The sequence below is a fragment of the Oxyura jamaicensis genome, chromosome 4 (genome assembly GCF_011077185.1).
Source record: "Oxyura jamaicensis isolate SHBP4307 breed ruddy duck chromosome 4, BPBGC_Ojam_1.0, whole genome shotgun sequence".
NCBI classification, from domain to species: Eukaryota; Metazoa; Chordata; class Aves; order Anseriformes; family Anatidae; genus Oxyura; species Oxyura jamaicensis.
Window position 1 is genome coordinate 61,585,932 of NC_048896.1, and position 6,370 is coordinate 61,592,301.

Below are 6,370 nucleotides of genomic sequence, written 5' to 3' on the forward strand. Positions count from 1 at the left end.
AACAAAACACTTATGAGTACCTTAAAAAACAATGACAAATGCAAGATTGCAAAGATCAACAATAAAAATTAAAGGGGAAAAAAAAAGGCACAAATGTCTCCAAAATTAATGACAATATTTATAGAGTAGATCTAAGCACAGACCTAATATTTAGCTTTATTTAAATTTTGGCTCCCAAGAGAATTAAAAAAACAGCTGGTATTGTTGATCTAATAGCGCCATGTCGGCCCAAGCAGACAGTATAAGAACTGTGTGAGGTTCAATGTCAACAAGCTATAGACTTGGAAAGATTGAGTTTACTATTTTATTTTATGTTTAAATGTTGTGCTGTGTTGCGAGTGGAATTAGATGAAATTCTAGAGCAAATATACAGTTTGAAGCTTAAACCCTAATTCATTTAGTCAGTTTAAGCAAAGGGAGAAATATATATCACCCCACTCATTACCACCAGCTGAACTGTATATTACAACATCAACACAGAGCGTCAGCTGGCTTGGCTTCTGGGGCTCGTGAACTATGTTCTTTGTAGTTTACTTTGGTTTGCAGAAGAGATTTGTAAGCCTAAGTTATGAACAACAACATAGCAAGCCTCATTCATTCTTAGTCACCTATTCAGAGGAGGTGGTTTACTGTCTGATTGTCCAAAACCTTACAAAATTAAGCTCCATAGTTATCTGTTTATGGATTACAAAGTCTAACTTTTGGCACTGGAAATAACATTTAAGAGCCTTTCTCTTCTAAATAAACATTTAAAAATGAAATGGAGGAAAAAAAAAAAAAAAAAAAGGAAAAGATTTTATCCTGATGTAGTTAGCAAAAATGATAGTTATCTTCATTATGACACAGTGGACAATAGAATATAGCATCCAGTACAGCTCTGCACCACCTTTCTATGTGTTAAATATTTATTATGTGGTTGTGAGAAAATATCTGGGGCTTGTTCATCTTGAAAGGACCCAAGGTACAATCAAGATATTTCGGTAATGACATTGATACAGACTAACAACAGAGTAAGTAACATTTCTGATAGTCAAACAAAACATGAACACAATTTTGTGAAGTTCGATTCCTCCTTGACCTTGCAAGCAGTTTGGTTTAGCTGTGGATGTTGGCTCTGTCTGATCACAATTGCTAGACCTTTTCTGACCCATGTCTTTCAAATAAGGGACCAGTGAAACTCTACTAGAAAGCTTGAAGTTTTTCTGAGCTGGGCAGGATTACAATCAGCAGACATCTCCAGAGAAAGCCTGTGATCTTAAAAATTGCAGTCTGATTTCTAGAAGGCACCTCTGTAAATTCAGACAGAGCAAGCTGGGGTATAGTGGGAAAATGAAAGCTGATATCTCTGAAGATGAGCAAGGGAGACAGATCAGCCATGAATTAAATGCAGAAATATGTGTTAACTTTCAATAACTGTTTTTCTCCTCTGCATTCACCCTTTCTCTAAAACAGTATGGCACTGACCCACGTGCTATCATTAGCATCTCCATCTGGTGTGCTGTAGTGATAACAACAAACCCTGAAGAGCCAGAGGAATGTTAGAAAAGGCAGAAAAGGTGGGTCCAGTTATATGCACACAGTCTGTAGTTAGAGCAAGAGAACATTTAGAGCAATTCTGCATCTCCACCTGTCACTCCGAACCGATGAGGACTGTGCAATCACCTTAGACAGCTTCATAGCTTGCCAGTATATATTTATATTTCTAAATTTATACACACACACACACATTAGTTTCAGGGCTGCCGACAAACTAAAATCTGGTTTGTTGGTGCCAAAATTGATTCCAGATTGCATGTGTAGAATTCTATATAAACATCTCGCATGATCAGAGGGTGTAGAATGTGTAGGAGGGCAGAAGAGCAGCCAGCTTCTCCACCCAGCTCAGGACACAAACACCCAAGGGCCCGTTTGAGTCACATTGTACCCAAGAAAACATTCGTAGTAACAGATTTTTAATTTGAGTCACAAATAGGACAAGTGAATCTGAGCTGTTCCCCCTCCCTATGTCAAGGGAACAGAGTGAAACACTAGAAGAGAAGTCTCTGTAACACCCCAAACTCCTGGAAGGAAGTTTCTTCTCTCCAGCTTTTCCAAGTTGGCTCTTTTCCAGCTCATGAGGAGCAAATGTCAGAATAATCCTGACACAGAAATCTCTTAGCCATACTATAAGGTCTGTCTGCACATGGCGGGGGGGAGGGAAGAGTGACTACATGTATTAGTATGCAACTTCTTTAATTAAAACAAATAAATAACACCAATAAATATTTTTACCCAGTGGGAGTCTCTTCCCAGATTCAGGCCCAATAGCATGCTACTGATGTGATACATTACATGGCACCTATCATAAGCTATCTAGTGTGGCCCTTTTTCTTCTTTATAGTAATTCATACTGAGAGCTCATAATCTTTTACTAAGATGCCCTTTTTATAAGAAATAACAGAAAAATGCTTCTAAAGCCCCATTTTATAGTGAAACATTCTTTTTGTTGTTGTTGTTGTTGTTGCATATCTTTATCCCCTCCAGAATGATTTCCCAATGATATACAGTGCTAGATGCTCTTTACCATCAGTTTCTTGGCACTAAATTGCACCCAGTTTAATTTCTGTTGCATCCAGCTGGACAATAAAATTTTTGGAAAAACCTGAGCCTGACACACAGGAGCTGTACATAATTCTTCTTTAATGTTCCTAAAGGCATCTTTTGCATTCAGGAGACCATTTCATAGCACCAGACTTATTTCTTTAGTATTCTACCTTCCCCTTTTTTTGGATCAGGTCAATGAGAGTAGCAAGAACTATGGAAAATCTCTGGATTAAATAACCTATAATATCCTTCCAAACAAAAACTTTTTTTTTTTTCTTTTCTCTTCATCTGAGGATGGACATGGCTTCTAAACTAACTGTCCATCAAACCTGGGTTTGACCTTTGTTCTTCAGTATAAACATCAAGGATGTGGTCCCATTTCAGGAACAACCACTGATTCATATAAATTTGAGAATGACCTGAAATCTCACTCAAAGTGTTTTGTGAGTTCTGACAATTTCAGTATATCTTGAGTTAGACTATGACTTTTATTTTGCTATAGTACTTGGACACATGATAAATTAATTATTGTAGTCCTAATTCAGCACTAGCAGTTGACCATACAAAACAGAGGGCAGACCACTGAAACACTGCCAGACATCCTCACAACTCCTGGACAAGAACTGACAGTGCTCTGGGCAAACACTGAGATCTGTGTTGACCTGGTGGCAGCTGTGACACCTGGAGTCACTCCGGTGCTCCCCATCCCAGTTACATGCCCTGTGACTGGCCCTGCATCATGAAATAAGTTGACATACATCATTTTGCTCTTCTCTGGACAGCTGGGAAGAGGGATTTTGATCACTGCAGCACACATCCAATGTGCACCCCAGGAGCAAATGCTGATCTACCAAACCCCATTTCTCCAGCTGGATGGGCATATCCAAAATAAAACTTATCTATCCTTATCAAGTGCTCATAAAATTGTATAAGCACTTTTCCTTCATCTGGTGATAAGGTCACCAAACAAAATTGTTGCGAATGCCAGGCCATAATAATGAGATAACATATTCTGTGCTCTACAGCAGCTGGTGGGCTAAATGCAGGCTGAATTTTTTTTACTACATGTTGTACTGTGCAAGATCTTGTATTTCTTAGTCACAAATGATTCTAATACATCATTTATAAAAGATAAGCTAACATGTTGCTTGTGAACTGTAATTAAATTAATAATTCCTTGCTGAGTTCTCATTTACTCATACAGTAGGAACAGCCATAGCCTGAGGTACTCCTTCCTGCCTGCAGTTTTATTTATTTATTTATTTATTTATTCTGCACATCTGCTTCCTATTGTGCCTTTTAATACTAACACCTTGAATGTGAATGATTCCCTTAGGCTTTCTGGCTGGCTACCTTACTATTGTTTCTCTCCTTTAAAACAATAGTCAAAAAACCTGACCTAAACTATTCAGTTCTTCATAAAATACTACTGTCCTCACTGATTTTTTGTGGGATATCAAATAATTAAACTTTAATCAAGTGAACTTTATTGTTACAGATAGTAAAAGAACTGCAATTAGTTTATTCTCTTTAATTTTGGTATCAGCCAAATAATTTACTTAAGATCACCCTTTACGTATGCGTGTATAAAGGCAGGATGGGCTAGTGGTACAACCTGATTTCCAGAAATCTAGGTTCAATTACCAAATGCAGCACACACTTGGTGAGATTCACTCATAACTAAATCATGTAAGGTTTGTCTTTCCTATGTTTTTAGGTGCCTATTCCCTGGGAAGGGCTGGATAACCTGGAGTTTGCTACTTGTGACTCACCAGTGGGAAGAAGAAGAGCGTGATACTTCACATGGTATGCATAAGAACCACCTTTCTAGGCCAGCTGAAAAGGAAAAGATGAGCAAGGACAAGTCTCTGATGGCAGATTCTAACACTAGACTCTCTAGACTAGGGAGGTGCTCAGTATGTTAAATGCATCTCTGTCACATCTTCACAGCCTGTGACCATCCAGCCAATTCAGCAATGAATAAAAGACAGTTTTGTGTGGTGGTGGGTTCATTTTAATGCAAAGGTTGTAGCAACTACCATAATACAGAAGATTTTCTGCCTGATGATGTTCCAACTACCAGACTTCCAGATGCTTTCCCTATCACTAAAAAAGTTCCCTGCTGCCAAAACTGGGATTTTCTTCACCTTCCTATTATGTAGTTTTTCACTGCAAGAAAGACAACTTCATGGGGACAGAAAAGAAAGGGAGTAAGAGTTAACATGGCCTTGAAGCACACTCAAGAGGAGACCAAAATCATGGACTGCAGTTCTTGCTCTAAGAACTGCTTACACTTCTACTGATGAGAGTTTAATGGAAAGTACATTGACCTAGCCTAAGTGCTCCTGTTTCCATGCTTGGTAAAAATAAATAAAATAAAATAAAATAAAATAAAATAAAATAAGGAAAAAAAGGCAACTCTGTAGGTCTTTTCCCTTTCACAGGCATTTCTTGTCTGCTTGTTAATCAATCAAGTAAAGTTTAAATCATCTCAGTCACTCTTCACACTTCAAGCCTTGACGGAGCTTGGAAGTTAGAGGCAAAGATACACATGCATTTAATATTATCAACATGCCACTCCATTTACTTTCTATTCTTATGCTCTTCCTTATACTCAGTATAAGCCGTTGCTGGAGACAGGATACAGGACTCAACAGTCATTTGCAATTACTTATTTCACACCTTACAATATTCAGCAGCTTCTGAGAGAGGAAGAATAAGTAGAGAGGAAGACCAAGTAGAAAAGAGCCCTGTCAGCTGATCAGTAAGGGAGACAAAAATTCTTTGGACTGTTCAGAAGCTATTTATCTTTTATACATACATTTTTCTCATACTTATTACTTGCTTGAATTATAAAAGAATTTCTCCTTTGCCATGATTGTTTCAAAAGCAGGCAGTGCCCAGAAGTTATGCTCCCTTTGAGAGAGGGATCCTTATGTTAGTGAAACAGAGAAGCACTTCATTTCCAGACGGGCACAAATTATGTCTGTCTTTCCTTGTTTTTATGATGTCTAGTATATCAAACAGGATATGTTGGAGGTCTCAATTCAAGTACACAATTCACTTTATGCAAATGTTTATGAGCATTACTGAGTAGGAATGGCTTTGCCATATTAGGGGTTAGGAAAAAGGATTTGGAATAGTGTATGTCCAGACTCATGAAGATTCAACCACAGATGTCTCAACAAAACTCTTGAAAGGAAACCAAAAGTTCAGATAGCACCAATCTTGTTTATGGGTGAAGTTCGTGAACTCATTTGTTAAGGAGGGGAGAGGGGAGACTCAAAAATGTCTTCAAGAAGGGGAAAAAAGGGAAAACATTGTATTCTAAGATACCAGTGGTCAGATTATAGACACCTTAATAGATTGTGCTAATACAAAAATGTTTGTCATAAGAGAGCAGTCTTTCCAACAAAGTGTCACCTATAATAGTTTGTTGCTTTTTCTGTTATATATTTCCAGTAAATTGAAGATAGCAAGACCCTGTAAATACTGTGGCTGCTCAATATTCAGCCTTTCAAAACTATGCCATGCTTACATAGCTTTAATTCTCCCTTTCCACTCTATTTGTCACTTCCCGGACTACCTTCCACTTTATTCTCTGAGAGGCACCAAAGCCTTGTGCATCACGCACAAGGAAAACTGCAAAGAGGTGGTAAGCTAAAGTCCTCCTGTGCACAGAACCATGAAAGTGGCTTTGTCAGTGCAGCACTTGCATACAAGTTCTAGATCAGTGTTAAGTCTGGTGTGCTCCAGTTGAGTTTGCATTTTTTCCTAAGACAAGTGA